A 23563-nucleotide genomic window follows, 5' to 3' on the forward strand; every position below is an offset into this window, starting at 1 on the left:
TATAAGGAGCTGCAAGTTCATGAAAGCACCACCTTGTGTGGAGGGGTCACTCTAGATATAGTCTCTATTCGAAATCTCCATGTCTAGATGCTACAAAAGGTCTGATAATGCAAAACTCTATATTGATGTCTTTAATACACCACAGGGCTGTCTGAGATATATCCAAGATCAGTGTTAGTTATTCTAGACAATCCCTACTTCTCCAAAAAGGAGTATATTATCAAATGAGGCTCAAAGACACTTTATAATGTAAACATATTTGTAACACTATGCACCCCTAAAAACACTCTTCCTGATATGAAAGTGCAACCACCGTGCTTGTGCTTTGTCATAAAATGCAAACAGAATTCCAGGAGCTGCTCTAAGTAGATTCAGTTGCTGTTATATAACATCAGTTCACTGTGATCCCCAAAAAATTGTATATTTGAATGTGTTCAGACATCACCCCTGAAATATCAAGGACTATATTGCAGTCATAAAAGTTCAATTGAACATGATCCAAAATTAAATAATACATTCAAATATATTCACAGTTAATGCCCTATCACAAGGGCTAAGTTGCAAATTGAGGACAAATATGTAGGTCTTAAAGTGAAAATGTGCTAAGGTATAAGAATAATTAAATTGCTTATAAAGGCAATTACATAGAACTCTAAGTGCAGGGATGTGGTTGTTTGAATATAAAATGCTATTAGCAATAGATTATATGTTCAGATTTGCCTTTGCACTACCACATAATACAAAAGGCAACATAGCAGCAATAGTGCTCTATTCAAATTGTAAATAATCCAATGATCCATTGTTGATCACTTGTTAATCATCCAAAGAAACATATATAAGTCTACCAGTCTTTTTATCTTCTTGCGCACCACACCAATAAAAAGTCCAGAGACAATAAAAACAGTTCATGAAATAGCAGGCTTAGAGTACAGTAAATGTTTAACAGAAGTAAAACCACCGGCACTGCAAAAAATGACCACCCAATATATGTAAACTAATTAGTGTTGATACAGGTGTTTCACGCTGCTGTTGTGGTTGCTAGCCATAGAAGAAAAACAAAGAGGGAAAGAAACAACGCTGTGTAACACCTGAAACCTTACTAGATAATGAAAAAATTTGATAAATTATTAAATGAATAAGCTCTGACAAATTAAAATCTATTTAATTGCTAAAAAATAATAGTAAAAAATTCAGTATACAACCGACATCATTGGCCAATGAAAACAAGAGAGAAAAAGGAGGCGCTAATAAAAAATAATAATAAATATATGTATAGCTGCAAAACAAATGAGCCTGTGTAAGCTCAATACTATTGCTAGTCAATATAAATGCAAAATAAAGAAAAAGTCCAGTGCTAGTTTGTAAAATTTGAATGTAACCAAATATATTGGATATGGCAGAAAAGAATAAATGAAAGTGCCAAATTAGGTAACAATATTATTTATAATGTAATATAAAAATGATACTGTAATATTAATATAGCAGCAATTATTAGAATCAACGAATACATATAAAATATGCTTGGATGAACATATGTGATGATTAAGGTGCGATGTCCAAACCCTTAATAGGACAAACTTATAAATATTCTCTCTACATTTAAAAGTCTTACCCAGTCCTGTCACAAGCGGGTTAAATATAATGGCTCCTCTATATGCAGTGCTCCAAAAGTTTGTAGTGGCTCACAGCCAAAGCCGCAATATTGCTGTGTTTAGAAAAAGCACTATATCTCCATTGGTGCTGGTGGCTTTGTGGGTAGTATTTAGGTCAGCTACATGACAGCCCTTGCGTTCACTACTGTCATAGATGATCCCGTGCTGGGTGGCGTTCAGGTAAGCTTCCGTGTCTCCAAGTTTACCATAGGCTGGAGGTAAGAGAGCACTCACAGTGCAGTATGCTCCTCCAAATTAAGTCTGTTGTTGGTATGGTGCACAGAGAGATGTGGAGTAGGCTTTAAATGTTCATTGTCCAATATAGCTGTATAAGGTCCTCTAACCGGTTTCGCATCCAGAAGGAAGCTTTATCAAAGAGTGTAAGGACCTATGGTGAAGGTCTCCTCTTTTATACCTGCCCACATAATAAAATGATGAACACCTGTTATAGCAGGTGCAATCCATTAAATTTAATTGCTGCTGCAAATAAAATAGAATCAATAGTTCATATGATAAACAATTTCAAATACATAACTTCATTTATGGCATCTTGATCAGGTTGTTTTAAAGAACACAAAACAAAACCCAAGGTATTAAACTAGAAGAACAATAAAAATATAAAAAATAAAAGGGAAAAAGAAAGAAAAAATCCCTCCTGTACCAGGATTCAAACTCCGTTCCTTAGTACACATACAGTTCTCTTACAGCTGTACTATGTGGCTCCTATACAAAATGCATATATTTACTAACACTCATTCTTTAGGAACATAATCAATATGACTAAATTAATCGATACACTATACTTAACTCATGAGTGAATTATCAGTATAATTCATTCTTATGTATATTTTATTGTAATATTCAGGACAAAGTCCCGCTATTGAATCTTATTGTAAGTAATCCATAACTACATGTAACTAACACAAAAATCTTGTTTTTTTGTGTAAAAAAGGGAATATACATGAGCAGTAACCATTCAGCATATTGCTTGCAGCCTTACAGTAATAAACATCTAAATAGCATAATTCAGATAGCCCACTAAATATACCCTAATTCCCAATATGGAAACCATATACAACAATAGAGTTTAGTCCCATAAGCCCCATAAGAAACAATCATTTGCCTGATTTATCAAAAATCTTAAGCAAAGGATCCAAAATTTATATTAATGTTGAGTCCAGAGGGAAATAATGTCTGTAATGTAAACATCTATTCGCACAACCATAACCACCTCTATTTGTGGGGGCTTTGTGTTGAACCCCTGGTATGGTAACTCCAGTAGGGTCACCATTGTGCAAGTTGGTGAAGTGTTTTGGAAATACTATGAAGATTTTATTGTTTAATTATATTTAACCTGTGCTCCCGAAATCTCGTTTTGAGAGACCGAGTGGCACGACCTATGTAGTACAGGCCACAAGGGCACTGCAATACATAAATAAAAAAAACAGTATTACAATTGATAAATTAATTAATAATATGCTGTTCTTTAGTTTTTGCTGAAATTATGTTGTTTACTTTATTTGTAATGAAAGCACATGTAATACATCTCGTGGTTCCAAACCTATAACATCCTGCTAAAGGGGGAGGAAGGGACCAATTTTTTCTTATCTGGATCGGAGCTTTCTTGGCCTTTTTCAAAGCATTTGGGGATAATATACCCTTAAAGTTCTTGTTTTTCTTTAATATATCCCTAAATTCTTGTTTAATTGCTCTCCTGTTGGAGTAAACCAAAATTGCACCTTAATATGTTCTTAATTTTAGTGGACTGATTGTTGAATTTAGAAATGTAATACAATTGATCGCTAATGTTCTCACAGGACTCTCGATTGTCCAAATATGGTTTAGTATTGGGAACCAGAAGGTTCACTCGATCTAGTTCTAAAGCTTTATTGGATGCAGGTATCAGTTAAGGTCCCAGATAGCTTCTTTTTTTAAGTCATTACATAAGATGTCAAACAGAAAATACAATATTTGGAAACGAACAAATGCGCTAATTGGCAGCCCTCTGTAATAGTATCCTAAAGGTACACCACTCCTTCAACAATACAATTTCTACCAACAAATAGATACTATATATCTGATGGCTCCAAACATAAACATATAAATAGGGAAGAATACTTAATGATAAAACATGAAATGATACATATACTTATAAATCATTTCCAAACAGTCACGTAGAGTAGGATCTTCCTCCTTTGAAATATCAGGAATATATGCCTCAGATGAAATCACCGGAAAGACAAAAGAGTCATATAAAAGTACATAGTGTAGTATTTTTTAAGACCACAAGTTCTTATGAACCCCAATAATTGGGTTCCTTTATATATGTATTACTGAGTAAGAGCGTACCCTGACTCACAATCATAGATATTATACAGGACCCATAAAGGTATCTTTATCTAATTTTTCTTCCCTCCAAAAGGTCAATATAAACGTACCCCACTTACAGGGCTCAATTTCTGTTGAATCCTTGAGTGGTTTCTTTATAAATTCTGTCCCACCATTCTCTCCCCTTCACATCAAATGTGGGAAACCTCGGCCACAAAAGAGATAAAAGAAGGTCTTGGTACCTCTTAATTTGTCCAAACAATTTTATTATAAATGACAATAAAAGGTCTTTTTTTGTAAAATGAATACAAGAAATCCTTTATAGTGAAGGAAATACACCTGACCTGGATATAAGTTGTTAAATAAAGTCCGGACTTCAGGTCGACATACAACTCTCCTCCGTTAGGATTCCAAAAGTAAAACACAACTGGTCCTCCCCCACCAACGCATTTCGATACACAGTATCTTCCTCAAGGTATGGAGAGGACCACTCCAATCCCACCATTTATACACCAACCTTCATAATCTATGTTATCCCTAAAACCAGACATAGACCAACTAATCTGACCCTCTCCAGTAAAACCTATTATTATCTTCACTCAGAAAAATCCCTTCCTGGTGTTATGTTCAACAGCCTTTGATGGTCTTCCCGCTTCTTTGTCATTTCCTAGGCCGCAATCCATGTTACCGGACGTGACTCGTATTACGTCATCGGAAGTTACGTGACTTCCGGTCGCGTCACCGGATCCTCTGGTGCGTCTGGACATCGCGTGGTCAACCCCTTATTTCACAGTTCCTAGTTTCCACTAAGTTCCTATACAGCTCCGGCGGCCATTTTCTTGTAGTCACAATTCATTCACAAAACAGCGGTGGCCATCAAAGAAAGCGGTAGCCATTTTCTTGGAGACATTAGTAACTTATAGATCATTATGATGATTTCTTTCTCCCACTTCGTAAATAATCTTTAAATAAGCATAAATAAATAAGACCATACTATATGGACCAAATACATAAAAAAGGAAAAGAATAAGAACAGGGAAATAAAACCAATCTAAATTACAAAAACCATTTTAATTCTAAATCAATATTAAGACCATGTGGGGCTAAAGTGTTAAATTCAAAGATATATTTCATCTCTTCTTTTGCCAATCTACTAATCATGTCCTTACATCTAATGGACTCTCTCTTATTTTTCTAATGCCATAAAAATTCTTAATTTCTTGTATTGAACAATTATGCACACTTCTAAAATGAGCTGATAGGGAATGTGATTCAAGGCCTTTTTTATATTATTTAGATGTTCACCTATACGGATTTTGAGACATCTTGTTGTACGCCCAATGTAATATTTCCCACAATTACACTCTACAGCATAAATTAAATTTTTTGAATGACATGTAATAAAATCTAGTACCTTATGTGTCCTACCATTTATTGTAACCTCATCGATCTTCCTTTTATTAGTATTTTTTGGAATGTATCTGCAACCTGTTCACATACCACATCGATGAAAGCCAGAAGATTTGTTTTCTCCCTTCATACTCATTGAGGAATGGAGACTTTTCACTAGTTTAGTTCTTAAGTTTTTGGCTCTCTTATAAATATGAATGGGTTTTAATGGAAGTACTTTACCCAATACGGGGTCTTTTTTTAGAATTGACCAATGGCGTTTAAAACTCTTTTCCACTTCCTTCTGTTGGGAATTATAGTTTGAGACGAAGGCCCACTGAAATTTGTCTTGTTCCTTCACTTTGACTTTTGGGACAAGCAATTCCTCCCTATTGACCTCCAATATTTTATTTAAACTTTCCCTCACATTACTTTCCTCATATCCACATGCCTTAAAGGACTCTTCCATGGTGGTAGCTTGTTTTTTAAACACCCCCAAATCCGTACAATTCCTACGTAATCTTTTAAACTTACCTCCCGGTATGGACTCCAGCCAATTCTTATGGTGACAACTATTCTTCTGAATATAAGTTAATGAATCTGTAGGTTATTGATATGATTTAGTTAAAAATTTCCCCCCCTCAACATAAATGGTGACATCCAAAAAATTCATCTCTACAGTACTAATATTAAAAGTAAGTGCAATATCTCTATCGTTATTATTAAGGTATGTGCAAAATTCCTCTAAAACACTTCTCTCCCCTTTCCAAATAAAAAAAATGTCGTCAATATATCTTGACCAGGAAACCTGGTGTCCTGGTCAAGATATATTGATGACATTTTTTTTATTTGGAACGGTGGAGAGTTGTATGCCGACCTGAAGTCCGGACTTTATTTAACAACTTATATCCAGGTCAGGTGTATTTCCTTCACTATAAAGGATTTCTTGTATTCATTTTACAAAAAAAGACCTTTTATTGTCATTTATAATAAAATTGTTTGGACAAATTAAGAGGTACCAAGACCTTCTTTTATCTCTTTTGTGGCCGAGGTTTCCCACATTTGATGTGAAGGGGAGAGAATGGTGGGACAGAATTTATAAAGAAACCACTCAAGGATTCAACAGAAATTGAGCCCTGTAAGTGGGGTACGTTTATATTGACCTTCTGGAGGGAAGAAAAATTAGATAAAGATACCTTTATGGGTCCTGTATAATATCTATGATTGTGAGTCAGGGTACGCTCTTACTCAGTAATACATATATAAAGGAACCCAATTATCGGGGTTCATAAGAACTTGTGGTCTTAAAAAATACTACACTATGTACTTTTATATGACTCTTTTGTCTTTCCGGTGATTTCATCTGAGGCATATATTCCTGATATTTCAAAGGAGGAAGATCCTACTCTAAGTGACTGTTTGGAAATGATTTATAAGTATATGTATCATTTCATGTTTTATCATTAAGTATTCTTCCCTATTTATATGTTTATGTTTGGCGCCATCAGATATAAAGTATCCATTTGTAGGTAGAAATTACATAAGATGTCAGCTTGTGTTCTATATGACTCTACACTTGAACAATAGAGCGTAAACCATTGAATTGGCTCTGAGGGATATTTTTAATCCAAAGCTTATAATGTGTGCTAGAAAAATGTAAGAAATTACTAGTGTCAACCTCTTTTTTTTGTAATTGACTGGCATCAGAGTTGAGCCCTCCAAGGAGATCGTGAGATCAAAGTAATTTACCCCTTCATGACTAAAACAATGTCTGAACTTTAAATTATAATCATTCTTATTAAGAAAAGAAACAAACTCAATTGCTGTGTGTTCATCCCCATCCTAAATAATAAAAAGATCATATACTGGCCATAGAACACTAGGTTCACTACAAATGGGCCCTTCCATATGTACTGTTGCCTGAATGTACCCATGTATAAATTTGCAAAACTTTGAGCAAACCTAGTGCCCATGGCCATTCCCATCACTTGTAAATGAAAAGAATCCTCAAAAGTGAAATAATTATGTTTAAGAATGAAAGTAATGGAATCTACCAAAAATTTGTTAAGACCAGTACTTATGTCAAGATCATTATCCAAATAACTGCCCACCATTCTTACATGTTTATCTTGAGGAATGTAAGTGTTTATAGCCTGTACATCCAACAGGAGAAATGCATAACCAGAATTCCATACTACATTCTTTACATTATTCAAAAGATGCATTGTGTCCCGAATATGTTACATACCAGTTACATACCATATACCATGAACACCCAATCACAAATGAATTCATTTCTGCAGTTGATTGGTGGCTGATATATAATATATATTATACACATTTAAAATGTGTATGCATGTATTTTTTATTAATGAGTCTGACATTAAAAATGAAATACCTTCTAAATCTGGTCTGATCCAAATACTATAGTATGTATTTAGGACTTTGAAGCTATGTTATTAAATTTTTCAATATGAGCATTATTATGAGCATCAACAAAGAGTTTATGAACATACTTAATAAGTTACTCTGCAATAACATGCAATTGATTATTTTTCTAGTACAATTAAAGATTTACAGTTTTTATCTTCATCTCTAAACTTCAAAATATATACAGTATATATTTTTGGGTGTAGGGCCCCCGAGTCTGCTCTGGCTAGGCCTCATGAGGGCATCACCACTTAATACACAGTTACTTTTCACATCACCTTTTTATGTTTGTTTATTATTCATGTAATTTTTCACATATATTTTAACCCCTTAACACTTAGTAATTACTTGCACACTTCTATACTTTACACTGCACTGTCACTCTTTTTCCATTTTTCGTGTGATGCCCTGGGGGGGTCCTGGGCTGTATGTTATTTTGGGGTGCTCTGCGCCCTGGACATGAACTGTTTAGTGTAGGGACTGCTAGTGACAGAGAAGCCTTGACTAGGCCTAGCAGCATCCCATGCGTTTGCAAATGCATGCAACTAATATCTCTGAAATTCTATTACCATATAGTGATCATATATTGTTGCTAGTATAATTGTGTGCTGAGGAACAATAGCGGGTTAAACCCCCATCTCTTTTCTACTTGGTATGACCCCTCCCTTTCATGCACCTGAAAAAAGTACTATCAGATTGATTGAGCAGCTACCATTTTTTTTGTTTGTGGTTTTTCTATTTTCTGTTTTCAACAAGATACTCCATCAAAATGTCTACATTAGTATAGGTTTGTTGTTTGTTTTTGGCATCATATATTGTATACTGTTATTTTCACTAAATATATATTAAGAATTTCACACAGCTGTTACTGTATACAAAATTAAAAATAAATGATTGCATAATTTAAAGCACAAAAGCCTAATTATTTTCTATATATATTTATTATCTAATTGTAACAAACAAAATCAGTAAATGTGGCAACCTGCTAGTAGAATTAAGAAAGAAAAAGCTAATTTGCCAGAAAAATTTTTTATATCTTAGTTTAGGAAGTTATCCAACTCTTTCTTACATCTATAATCTTAGGATCCCTTACAGGCACTGAAAATTTGACACATTTTCAAAAATGTTCAATCATATTAAAACAGGTATGTAGTCAGGAAGCCGGCAGTCGATATACCGACCGCCGGCTTCCTGACAGTGAAATCCTGGCATGGGACTAATGATAGGCATCTAAATAATATCGTTAGTTCCATGTTAACATCTATCATTGGCCCCATGCCAAAATCCTGACACCCGGCATACCAATCGTAGTTAAACCGGGTGTCAGGAGCTAGTAGCCGTGGATGGGTGGGTTGGGTTTAGGGTCTCCCGGGGGGACTCAGGGTTAGGCTAGGGGAAGGAAGGTTTAAACACCCCTGGGGCAGCTTAGGGTCAGGCACCCCTCCGGGAGCTTTAGGTTTAGGGTGCGGGGAGGGGGGTTAGGTTTAGGCAACCCTGGGAGGAGGTTAGGGTTATGCACTAGGGGGGAGGTTAGGGTTAGGCACACCCCTAAGGAAGGATTAGGGGGGAGAGGGTAAGGGATAGCCTTTATACTTATCCTGTCAGGATCTCCATATGCCAGCCTTCCGGAGTCAGCATTTCATCCACTGGGCTGACGTCTGGCGGTAAAACATACTGATTCCATTAAAACCTATAGACTGTGAAGACCTTCCCTTCATATCCATGTTTTATTCTTGTATGTACTATACTTCATAGATGAATGCTATGTAATCTTTAGGCCATTGCCGCTCTCCAAATTATAATAGATTAATCTTCATAATTAATAGTTGAAAAGTATTTTTTTCTTCAAATGTGTCACCTTTTTTTTCACCAAATGAATATTTCATTGTTGTGGGATTTACTTTTTTGTAACCAGTTCGTAGGATAAGTTTATCCTTACAAATCTTCCTTATACATCAGTTTGCAGTGTGCTGTGGTCTTCAACTCTAGTGTCAGCTGCTCTTTACAGTGATATTTGGGTTCAATTTTGTATACTTTACCAAGTTATGAGCAGTTTATCTGAGGTTTCTCTGGCTCTTCAAGATCTTATGTTGATTTCAGGAGATTCTGTCAATTTCCATATAAAGTATTAATGATGTATCTTACAAGGATAATTTCAGACTATGGTCATTTAATTATCTCTTCGGAGTCTACCTTTACTTTGTAACAATCAGTTAGAATTATTTACAAAACCTCAGTCAGTTTCTTAGATTTTTGTGAGTAGTTAGAACACCTTGAGATGTTAGATGTGTCTGAATTTAAACAACTTTGTAAATATCAAAACCTGGCTTTTTTAAAGCCTATGAGTCAAGTTTTGAGATCTTGAAAATAAAAATTACTATTTGCATGATAATATTTGACCTTGTTGCTGTATATTGTTCAGTGCAATAAAACCAAATCCCATCCCCATCCACTGTTTCTCTTCTCTATTCCCTCCTTTGAATCTTTGTTTGAAATCCTAATAAAACATGTTATTTACTAAAACAAAAAATGTGGGTGCCTGAACTATTGCAAAGAAGTGTGCATTGCGTTTATTGTATTCATCAATCCTGTTTTGTGTGTTTCTGCTCTAAAAATCAACTTCACCTGTTTAGGGAGCTGCTTTGGGCGCCAGTAACCAGCCTACTTAGATTTACATATACATCTGGAACAAAGCAATAATGTAAGAATAAAGATTATGTCAGTAACTAGGTGCACATTTATTAATTAATTATTATAAAACTTAACGCTTAATAGATATACCTTAGAATGTCCCTATATTGGACAATGGCCAGCAAAATATTGGTAAAAAAATATAGACGTAGTGAAAAAAGTAGGAATGTGTGTTAAAATTTAATAAGAAGAATCCGGCTGTGTGTATTCATTATTGAAACGTCATTTAATACATTTTATCAGTTATGCTGAGCTCAGAGTTGTGATGAGGGTAAGGATTAAATTATGGTAATATGCAACCAGGTCTTAATTATTTGGGACTTCCAGCAATTTATTCCGCTACTGCATAGATGTGAGATTAGTGGTGAGTTAATATAGGGATATAGTTTCAGATGTTATTACAACAAAACATAACTGGAGTGTAAAAGTCATGGATTATGCTGTTAATACAGATCTCATTTGAAGATTTACACAGCAACTATAATCAATGCATTTAATATAAATCTCAGTGATAAATCCTTTAAACCCTGATTAGGAAATGTGAAAATAGCATTATTAATTGAGCCTTACATTCCAAAAAGAGTCACAACTTCAATAAAAAGGTTTTGTATTGTGTTTATTATGCATGGATATAGCCACCACTGTAGTTTACAAAGCAATGCTAGTCAACATAGATTGGCATCGATAGCCATCTAAATATGGACTAGAGCCCACTCTATAGGGATCAATTAATTTGCATAATAACGTTTGCATACTTCACATGAATGTGCACACCTGAGTAATATAAAATCAATTAGAAGTGCAAATTCACAGTACTCCCGTCAATGTTGTGTGACTTTTCCTATATAAAGCAACTTATTAGAATGATGAAAAAGTGGGGAAATCATCCATAATCCCAAAGAAGTGGCAAGTTAGATAGCAAGGCTTTTAGTTGCCATATGGAAGGCACTGGAGTATCTTAAAAATGTCAAATGGTTGATTTTTGTATTTATTATTAATGGTGGAGAAATGACAGCCGGTAACTGTTTTTCAGCAAATTACAGTAAGCCACCCATAGTTTTATTATTTTCACAATACTTAACATTTAGCTAATTTAAAATAAAGACACTGACAACTGAATAGATTTGCAAAAAAGAGGTTGCAGCCAAATTTATTTATTTAATTGAATTGTAATTGATCTGTAATTGATTCGAGCATGGTGGCAAAAAAGCAGTGCTAACTCGGCTACAGCGCATATGAAGAATGTATTACTAAGATGGGGGTGGAGATTCCACCCCTAAGCGTAAACTATCTCAGGTATTACCATCTCCCCTTATTCTAGCACAGTGCTGATCCCTCCATAAGATGGAGACCTGGTCCTCCCCTAAGGCTGCAACTGATTCACCTCTCTCAAAGGGGGGATGCTAGCCACATTCAGCTGCACTAAACTGAGCAGCCGAGGAGCACTGCTTTCCACCAGCTGCACCTCACCTGATGGCAGCAAAATAGAGAAATAAAATTCCAACTAATAACATCGGCCCAAAGTGATTGAAAAAAATGCTGGGTGCATTGGTTAGATCACAACTGGAAAAGAGGAAGCTAACTCTTCCCATTGCCTTAATATCATTGAAAAGAGCCAGCCTACACAGGTCACTGATAGGCTGTCAAATATGATTGAACCAATACAAATACCAAGAATGTGACTGCAACCAAAAAGCCAGTTCTAACCAGTACTGCTACAAGAAAAAACAGGGTGCCTATCTCCTCTCATGCTTTAAGTCACCCATAGTTTTATTATTTTCACCATACTTAACTTAACATTAACTAATCCAAAATAAAGACACTGACAACTGAATAGATTTAAAAAAAATTGGTCGCAGCCAAATTTATTTAATTGAATTGTAATTGATTTGAGCATGGTGGCAAAAAAGCAGTGCTAACTCGGCTACAGCCCATATGAAGAATGTATTACTAAGATGGGGGTGGAGATTCCACCCACAAGCGCAAGCTATCTCGGGTATTACCATCTCCCCTTAATATAGCACAGTGCTGATCCCTCCATAAGATGGAGACCTGGTCCACCCCTAAGGCAGCTGTTGACTCACCTCTCTCAAAGGGGGGATGCTAGCCAAGTTCAGCTGCACTAAATTGAGCGACCAAGGAGCACTTCTTTCCACCAAATACAGGGTCCATTGATGACCTACCGCCACCATCTACATTGGACCACTAAATGCTTCCAATACCAGACAGAAGAGCTAAGAAAAATAAGACCAAACCTTCCCCAGCCAAATGCACGCCATCTGACCTATATAACTCAACCTCTTCATAGCGGAGACAGGGGTGTTTGATAACACGCCCGCCCACACTCGCTACAAAATGAGACACAGCAGCATTCAGTTTTCTCTTCACTCTATCCAAAGCTGTGCAACCTTGATGCTCTCTCCAGAATCTACGGGGAATGCCTTCTGACCAAACTAACTGAACGTGTGGCCAATGTTCAGCAATTATCTGGCAGTCTCTCTTCTTAGCAATGATGAGCTCCACACCATTACACGTGCCCAAATCATTGCCTCCCAGATGGATGACTAAGCAGTCTGGGGACCCCCATTTTTTCTCTGAATCCCAGAGAAGAGTCAAAAGGCCATTCCATCTGAAGCCTCACACCCCAATCCAGTGGACATTAAAGGGGGTCTCACAAGGAAGGTGGTGTCTGTTAGCATAATACACATATGAATGTCAAACAATCCACACCCTACCAAACACCCTACCACGACCTGTATGGAAAAAGTTTTTAAAGGAACTTTAGTGCTTATACACCATAATATTTTTAAACAACAACCAGGGAGAGAAAACTGAGTTGTTTGGGTGACCCACATGGAGGTGAACGACATCAACCCTCTTTGAGGGCAAAGGTGAAAAGAACGCCAATCCCCCCTAGCTTCGGGTAGCATAAGGCACTGGGTTTCCCAAAAAACAAACTTGCATGAAGCGCTATCTAATTAAGCAGATTGTTGCCTCTAACATAACTCTTATAAAAGCAGAAGACTTCCACCGACCCAATCATTTTACGGCCTCGCTGGGAGAAACCACTGCCGCTGCGCAAGTGGCAGCACCAATTTTGAATGAGTGCATGTCATAATGTTCTACTGGCAAATCAAGGGCTATTAAACAACATTTAAAAATTGCTGTGAACTGAAAACGTGAGAGCGGTGAAAAGTCCTCATGAACTAGCCATTGCAACCCCCCTCCCTGATGTTGCTGATTGTATTGCTTAGCTATGGCTACAGGGCATATGCTCTGATCCGGAAGTACAGGAATTGATAACCAATGTCCCCTACCTAATTGGTTGGTCTTTGATTTCTGAATTTTCAGCAAAATCAAATCCGATTTTACAAGCACATTACTTATCAAAATCCCTGTTTGCACTGACTTCTTGCTAGCAGCTACTAGTTCCCCTACTCGCAGCGCCCTTAAAATGTCAAAACAAAAGCCAAACTAAATAAAACCGCCTCGTAATTGCCTAGGGCCACACCTGCTACTGCCACCACTAGATTTTTCAACAAATTGGTATCCACTGGCCTACAAGAATCACATAAACATGCCTGCTCCCTCTCCCAACCATTCATAGCTTTGGAGAGAATAAACAATTTATTTGGGTCTACCAATCCACGCAAGTTTGAAAAATATGAAATGCCTGCCAAAGCACCAGACATTGCCGCCCTTGACCGACCATGCTCATGCCAAAACAAAACGAACTGCAACATGGTATCTTCCACACTCTTACCCTGATCTACTTTTGGCAATGAAGGCCTGCCAGGAGTTCCATGCCGCCGTATAGGACTTTAGGGTACCAGGGCCAAAGATTTCAAAGCGAGTCCACCGATGCAGGCCTGATGATCTGCCAGGCATGAGCAGGACAGGATAAGACAACCATGATCGCTGGCTGTGGGCACCAATGTCCTAAACCTGGACCATTGAAAATGAGAGAAAGCATCCGCTATCTCATTTTCAACACCCGGGACCTGCCTAACCTTAAAATCAATGTTCCTTATCAGACATAATATTAAATGCCTAAGCAAACTGAGAGCCTGGGGACAAATGGTCCTCTGGTTGTTAATGGCCTGAACTAACCCCAGGTTATTGCACCAAGGAGGAGCATATTGCTTGTCAAACCACCAGATTTCCAAGCCTGTGGTCAAGCTTCCATGCACCACTGACCCTCAAAAAAGGCCCCACAACCCAAAGCTCCAGGTGTATCCATATAAAACTGAAGTTCAGGGTTGGCCACTGGCTATGGTAACCAAATCTGAACCCTGTTGAAGTCTGGCAAGAACACACACCATTTCCACATGTCATCCTTGAGCTTGCTCGACAAACGAATCAAATGGTGAGCCTTTTTAATGCCTGCTGGGGCCCTCTCCAACCTACGACAAAACTTCCTGCCCATAGGAATGACTCTGTAAGAGAAATTAAGCAGGCCGAGCAATGATAGCAACTGCTTTAAGGAAATCTGTTTAGTGGAAAGGAATAGCTCCAAATATTCACGCATCTTTGCAACTTTATCCCTGGGCAACCTGCACAGCCCCACCCTGTATCGATTTCGATACCCAAATAGGAACACACTGTGGTTGGCCCTTCTGTCTTTTTCGCAGCAATGGGTACTCCCATAATGCAAAAAAGAGTCTGCACTGAAAAAAATAGCTCACTACAAATGACACTATCAGCTGGCCCAACCAATAAAAAAACATCTAAATAATGGGCTACACCCGACTGCCCTGAACACGCCTGAGTGAACCACTGTTAGAAAGAGCTGAAACATTCGAAAACATTTATCTACAAAATATGAACTGTCAATCTTGAAACCCATGTATTTGAAAGAATCGGGATGTAAAGGAAGAAGCCTGAAAGCAGACTCTATGTCTATTTTTGCTAATAGGGCTCCCTTACCGAAATCCTGTACCATTCGGAGTGCATCCTCAAAAGATTGATACTGCAATCCTCTGGATCTAGAGCGTCATTCACGGACACACCCTCCGCATAGGACAGGTGCTGGATCAGCTGAAATTTACCGGCATCCTTTTTAGGAAGAACCACCAAAGGAGAAACACACATATCGACCAAAGGAGGAGATGGAAATGGCCCAGACATGCGGCCCAAATCCACCTCCACCGCTATCTTTTCCATCACAATGTCTGGGTAATCCCTGGCTGATTTAAGGTTCCTTTTGTCTGAAACAAAAACTGGATCATCTACCGGCAAACGAGAACCCTCCATAAAACATTGCAACAAAAAGGCAGCTACCGCCTTAAGAGGATAGCAACCCTACCAATGCTCTAGAACCTCAATCTTAATTGGGGAAAAAGCTCTATATAGCACCACATTGCTTGACCTGCCCTGCTGCCTGCCCACTTGGACGCTAACAATCTTTGGCTGCGTGAGCACCTCCGCATGAAAGACAGATGTGTTTAAAAAGGCAACTTGCACCTCTGCTACATTGCCCATTATTAAAAGCATAGCATTTACCCTTTCCTGCTGTGTTAAATCCTGGGCGGGCAACAAAACCTCATCATATTGATGCCAAACGTTATGCCTAGCAGACAACTGCATGCTATGCACAAGGTGCAAATATTTAAGGATGTTTAAAAATTCTGCAGGCCTAGTAACCGTGTAACAAGATGCAAATATGTACATCACAGAAATCCAATTTGCGCAGCTGCGCCAGGTTTCCTCAGAAGCCATCCCTCCCCCCCCCTGATTTCACAAGATCCAAGGCTTTCTTAGTGTCATGTGTAATAGAGAACATATCCACGTACTTGCCTTTCTTAATACACTCCCTAACTTTTGATCTAACCCCTCCTCAAAATAGCAGTATTAGAGCAATGGACCACATCGCCCGTTGCATCCGGAACCATGCCACTCACTGAACCACGGGCTCTATTTGGGCTCCTACATTTCCCCTTCAACTGTAGAACAAAGAAGCGCATGAGCTTACGCGGTTTCTCAGCTGAGCTAGATGAGTCAGATGAATCCTTAGAGTATGAAAATGTACTAGTGTTGTGAGGCAATGTGACCTCACCTGCTCCAGATGTTGATGGGGTAGCCACCCCAACTGCGGAAACCAATTCCTGTCCCCCGTTGTGTGGTGCACCCACCACGTCTCTAATCGACAAAGCCGGAATGTCCTCCTTGACGGCAGCAGCTGGAGCCAAAGTCACTGGTGACATGAGATTCTGTGAACTAGGGACATCAACGTTAGCAACAGACAATGTTGAAACAGAAACTGCAATGGGGGCTGGAGGTGGGGCTTGCGTGGGTGGGGAGGCCTGAGGTAGCATTTGAGTGGGGTGGGAGGCCTGATAGGTGGGGGGGTAGTGGCAAGGGGGGTTGTGGGATGGGATTCAGTCATAAATTGTCACTAGGCACCTGCTAGAAAAATTGTGGGTAAGGGTTATATTAGGCTGTGGTGGAGTAGAACTGCTGACCAAACGAGGGGTGCAGTGCCTGTGGGACATAATGGCCTGAAGCATGTGGTAACTGAGGGTTAATGAACTGCTGGGCAAAAACAGGAAGGACAGGCGGAAGTGCCTGCTGGCTAAATACCTGGCTAAGAATATGGGGACCACTGCACAGTGGGCGGTGCAGCAGCCACCGAAAAATTATGGGAGGCCAAACCACTGATGGGAACACTAGTGCCTGGTGGTAATGGTGCTAAGCCCAGGAATGAGAACTGTGGCATTACAGGGGTGTTGCGGGCTGACACATTGTAATGCTCATCCGCAGCAAGAATGCTGCTCATAGGGGAGGAATGCAGCCCAGCCGGGCTGCTAAATAGCTGACCCCTAGAAGGTGACTGCACATTAGCAGGGGTCGGCAGAAAAGCCCTCCCTGCTCCTTGAGCTGTGGAGGGCAATAAGTGAGGGCTGTGAGGGCTCTGACTACCTAAAATGATGCCTGCTACTTGGGGGCCAGGACCTAATGTAGGGCCTGAGGAGACAGAGCTGCCGGCCCTTATTGATGCAGCTGGTGAGTGGGGGAAGCCTGATGAAACAGGGGTAGGAGCGAGTGTGCTTATAGGTGCTCTAGCCGCAGCGGGTGCTGCCGGCCTGGATGACATGTGCGCGGGTGCAGTGCACGCACCGCGCTTGTAAGGAGAGGCGGCCTCCAGCAAGTGCCAGGGGGTGCATTTTGGTGGGGGGGCATGGCGGCTGGCTAGAAGTGAGCAAGCTGGGAGCAATGGAAATGGAGGAGGAAGGGAATGAAAGGGCAGTCAGAAAACTGATGGGGGGAGGGGAGGAATGGAATTTAAAATGTAGAAAAAAAAGGGAGGGCAATGAATAAAGATATGAAGGATATGAGGGAAGGAAATAGTAGGAAAATATTCTAGTGTAAGTAAGGAGGGAGGCGGGTGTGAAAAAGGAATATGTAACAAGACAGAATAGGAATAATGCTTTCAATGTGACACTGAGGTACTTATCCAGACGATTACAACTGGAAAAGAGGAAGCTAACTCCTTCCACTGCCTTAATATCCTTAAAATGAGCCCGCCTACACAAGTCGCCGATAGGCTGTCAAATTTGATTGATCCAATACAAATACCAATAGCGTGACTGCAACCAAAAGCCAGTTCTAACCAGTACTGCTACAATAAAAAACAGGGTGCTTATCTCCTCTCACGCTTATGCTAGCTTTTGAGTGCTTTCTTTACAGTATTTGTGGATACAGCAACATGTATGTAAATTAATTTTTCTGTTTTTTGTAAAGTTTGTAAAAAGTTGGAAAAACAACTCCACGTACATGTTCCACCATATAACTCATTATTGAGTTGTTGTTTTTAGAGAAAATAACCTGGAAATTTACATGAATTTGTTTGCCAAATTATACTATTTAAAGTTAAACCCATTTAAGTCCATGATTATTCATTGGCAGGAGAGAACCAGATGTTCTGCATGGTGACCTGACCCTTTTGCCTTAGAATAAAGATTTGTCCCTACTTTTTTTCCTGCTTAGAGATTTGTGAACAAATAATGCAAATTTACTCAGAAAATGCAAGGTAAGTTTGGAATTGGATTGCAAATTAAATTTGCAGCAAGATCACCATAAGAATAGCATTCAGGACCCAAGTTGCACTTAATAGGATTGATACCTAACATTCATGCAGCACTTTTGAGAAAATTTAGTCAAAGATTTATCAATGAGTGATATTCATGTTATTACTCGTTACTAATCTTAAATGGTGCTCCAACCAATCAGATCTTAACTATCGTGTGTTTGAAAAATTGTAGGAGCTGATTGGTTGGACCACCATTAGAGATAAGTAATGAGAATTAACAAGAATATCACTCATTGATAAGACTGGGTCTTAGCTTTGAGTTTGCTGACAGCATTATATTTTGTCATGATTTCAAACAATACATACTGAGGTGAGGTTTCACTTGTGTGTGGAATCTTTTCCCCCAGTAAACAGCAGTGCCAGCAAATCTGAATTAAATGCAATTAAAATGTTGGCACCCAACTTTACTGCACTGGTGAATATGACTGGACTAATGAAAAAGAAACTAGAACATTTAATATGCCTTACTGATAGACACAGAGGAATACTTGGACTAAGTTTTGATGGGCAATTGTTTTAAACTCCTAATAATAGTGTTATTTATGACGTCTTACATGCAAAGAGGACATAAAGGCTAATTAAATAGACTTAAAGGAACTTTTAACAAAATTACAAGGAACAAATACTTATCTTGTGCTAGCTGAGCACTTAATAGAGTGCAAACCCATTTTGCTAATATATAAGCTTTTATTGAAATTGTCAAGGCTCCATGGGGATTGTGAAGTGTTACAGGGAATAATTTAAACCATGCACAGTGGAATTGGCTGGGCCACCTTATTAAATATTAATTTTAAAAATATTAATTAGTCTATGTATAATGCTAGTATCATAGAAATTGAAGACATGTTTTTTATTTTGACTTACAAAAGGTATCCTAATATTATTAAAAGTGATGAGAGACCACTTAACCAAATGTAATTTGTGGCAACTGGTTGAGAGTACAGATGCAGTTGTGTAAATACATCTTTCTAAATTGATTTGTCACAACTTGATTAATTTGTTCACAATGAGCCTGATGCAGAGTTGAATTAAAAACGGGCTTACTTTGATTCCAAACTTAGGGCCTGATTTAGCACGGTTCACAGCTGCGTAATTGCATACAATTAATCTGTGAAAATATGCCAATGTCTGCAACCATTCAGCCAGCACTACTGCCTTCTCACATCCGTAATACCTTGCAGTCCTGCATATACATCAGTAACATCAGAGAAAATCATCCCTTCATGCACAATTACAGCAGGTCTGACCTGTCTCAGAGTTTTCAAGTCTCGTCGCACACAGTGAGTACTGTGGCTGCATAATCAATCTTAGTGGCTAATTTATGCACGCCCATGCAACAGCATTCAAATGGACAGGCATGTCTGCGTTTCTGCAACCACTCCCCTGTCACCACCCCCAAACACTCATGGCCTGTCACTCATTCTGCAATGTATGCCACAGTGCATCCGTAATCACAGTGTGATTGCCGTACCATGCGTATTGCGGTGCATAAAGCATGCACATCATATAACAACCGGCCAATCTGCATAAATGCGATCCATGCTAAATCAGGCCCACATGCATCTGTATGCTTGATTTGCTATTAGTAATCATCAACATTAATGATTAGTCCCATCTGCCCTATACTAGGTACTAATGCATAGTCATATGTCCCTGGGTTTTTTCTTATTAACATGGGGATTACGCCTACTGTAGATATAAAACAAAAAATGGCATTACACAATGCCATTTTTGTTCTGTAGTGTGGGTGTAATATCCATGTTCTTTGATTATGCTGAATATATTGATAACAAGACTGTATTCCTTTTTTTGTTCATACTGTATGCATGGTACTTTTTCTTTATTGCACATACTTTAGAAGCTGGGCCATTTTTAAAGTCTATAAAGTATAACACCCAAAACTGGTATCCATCAGTATGGTGGGATTGACTAATACGTTTGGAGGACACATTAGTAGTAAGGATCACTGGTGGCTCAAGAGATGGGGCTGCAGCAAATAGGGGAGCCACACCAACTGCCCTTCCAAACGCTGCCAAACATCGCCGGCCAAACTCATTGGCAGTTGGTGTGGCTCCCCTATTTGAATTTTGGACGGCGTGGCAGTCCCACCTTTGGAGCCGCCACTGGTAAGGATCTATTCAAAACTACCTTGTGTGCCAAACTACTTTTGCCATCATGCATAAGAAGCAAACATAGGATATTAAGCACAAGCCTACCAGACCTGAAGTAGGAGAATCAGGGGAGTTTCTCACTGCTAAGGAGTAAGATGCATGGAGTCTTGTGCAAACTGCCAGATGAGCAGAGGGAGTTCAATATGAGGGTTAAACATGAGCAGTTTGATTTTGGCTCTGATCTTCACTCCAAGGACTGATCTCAGAATGAAGCAAAACATCATCTGTCATGGACATTTTGGCACAGATCTCCATGTAAAATGTTTTTGTCTTGTTCTGGGATCCGAACATGGCAGTAAGAACCAAGCCAAACCATTAATCTTTAATGTGGGTATGTTCTACATGTTCAGATTTCTACAGCATGCAGATATAGTACCAATATGTGTCTATTCAAACTTCATGAATAAAGCCGCATCGCTCAATGTGTTTCCATCCTCATCCACAACCATCATCACTAGAATTTTTACCTACCCCATGCTGGGTGCAAGAGATCCATCTAAGTCAGGTATTGGTTCAACATATGCATGCACGCCCATGCAACAGCATTCAAATGGACAGGCATGTCTGCGTTTCTGCAACCACTCCCCTGTCACCACCCCCAAACACTCATGGCCTGTCACTCATTCTGCAATGTATGCCACAGTGCATCCGTAATCACAGTGTGATTGCCGTACCATGCGTATTGCGGTGCATAAAGCATGCGCATCATATAACAACCGGCCAATCTGCATAAATGCGATCCATGCTAAATCAGGCCCACATGCATCTGTATGCTTGATTTGCTATTAGTAATCATCAACATTAATGATTAGTCCCATCTGCCCTATACTAGGTACTAATGCATAGTCATATGTCCCTGGGTTTTTTCTTATTAACATGGGGATTACGCCTACTGTAGATATAAAACAAAAAATGGCATTACACAATGCCATTTTTGTTCTGTAGTGTGGGTGTAATATCCATGTTCTTTGATTATGCTGAATATATTGATAACAAGACTGTATTCCTTTTTTTGTTCATACTGTATGCATGGTACTTTTTCTTTATTGCACATACTTTAGAAGCTGGGCCATTTTTAAAGTCTATAAAGTATAACACCCAAAACTGGTATCCATCAGTATGGTGGGGTTGACTAATACGTTTGGAGGACACATTAGTAGTAAGGATCACTGGTGGCTCAAGAGATGGGGCTGCAGCAAATAGGGGAGCCACACCAACTGCCCTTCCAAACGCTGCCAAACATCGCCGGCCAAACTCATTGGCAGTTGGTGTGGCTCCCCTATTTGAATTTTGGACGGCGTGGCAGTCCCACCTTTGGAGCCGCCACTGGTAAGGATCTATTCAAAACTACCTTGTGTGCCAAACTACTTTTGCCATCATGCATAAGAAGCAAACATAGGATATTAAGCACAAGCCTACCAGACCTGAAGTAGGAGAATCAGGGGAGTTTCTCACTGCTAAGGAGTAAGATGCATGGAGTCTTGTGCAAACTGCCAGATGAGCAGAGGGAGTTCAATATGAGGGTTAAACATGAGCAGTTTGATTTTGGCTCTGATCTTCACTCCAAGGACTGATCTCAGAATGAAGCAAAACATCATCTGTCATGGACATTTTGGCACAGATCTCCATGTACAATGTTTTTGTCTTGTTCTGGGATCCGAACATGGCAGTAAGAACCAAGCCAAACCATTAATCTTTAATGTGGGTATGTTCTACATGTTCAGATTTCTACAGCATGCAGATATAGTACCAATATGTGTCTATTCAAACTTCATGAATAAAGCCGCATCGCTCAATGTGTTTCCATCCTCATCCACAACCATCATCACTAGAATTTTTACCTACCCCATGCTGGGTGCAAGAGATCCATCTAAGTCAGGTATTGGTTCAACATATGCATGCCTCAGAATAGTATGGAACTATAGGCCTGATTCAGATCTGCACGCAAATGCCATTGCAGTTGCAATTTCTCATGGAACGCAATTACAAAAATATGCCAATGACCCACTCAACGTCCATGGCCAAGAGACGCCCACTGAAAACTACTCACATCTGCCGCTCATGCATAAAACCTGAAAACAGCAAATGCAGATCCAGAGACCAAGTTTAAGGTCTGAGACAGAGGGCTAGCCTGCTGTGAGCACGGATGCAGTGGCTAATTTATGCACACCCTGAAAACAGTGTTTAAAATGTCAGACACAAATGTGTTTTTCTAACCACCTATTACCTCCCCCATACGCTGACTACCTGTCACTCATTTTGCGAGTGAATCTTCTGTGCATGTGTTATCACAAAACAATCATTGTGTGTGTGCAGTTAGGCTTTCATGCATGTGCAAATGGCTAAAATAATTTAAACTGCTTAAATATCAGCATTGCATGCGGATCTGAATCAGGCCCTATCGCTACATGCACACAACACTCCCATGACACTCCCAAAAATAGTTCTATTGTGTGCTTATGCAAGGCAGCTGCCCGTTTGCCACCTAAAAATGCCCCTGTTCATGGAACCAGAGAAGTAGTTGCCTTCATCAGTGTGCATTTGCATGGCGCAGCTCATGCACAGTTTGCAAATAATTGCAAGATGCATCATCTTTTTTGACTTGTGTGTGTGACTCAGGCCTAAAATGTGGAGTGCAAGTTTGACAAATGTGCAAGGTTCCTGCAAGATTCAGGAAATATTGGATTCCTTGCATGCATTAGAATGGTGGTACATAGTAACTTGCCCAAATCTTCCAGTTCTCGCTGTGACACCACACCCTCCAGATATTTGCAATATTAAATATACAACTCACTTAATGTAATAGGCAGCAA

The sequence above is a fragment of the Taudactylus pleione genome, unplaced genomic scaffold (assembly GCF_031769625.1).
Source record: "Taudactylus pleione unplaced genomic scaffold, aTauple2 ptg000007l, whole genome shotgun sequence".
Taxonomy (NCBI): domain Eukaryota; kingdom Metazoa; phylum Chordata; class Amphibia; order Anura; family Myobatrachidae; genus Taudactylus; species Taudactylus pleione.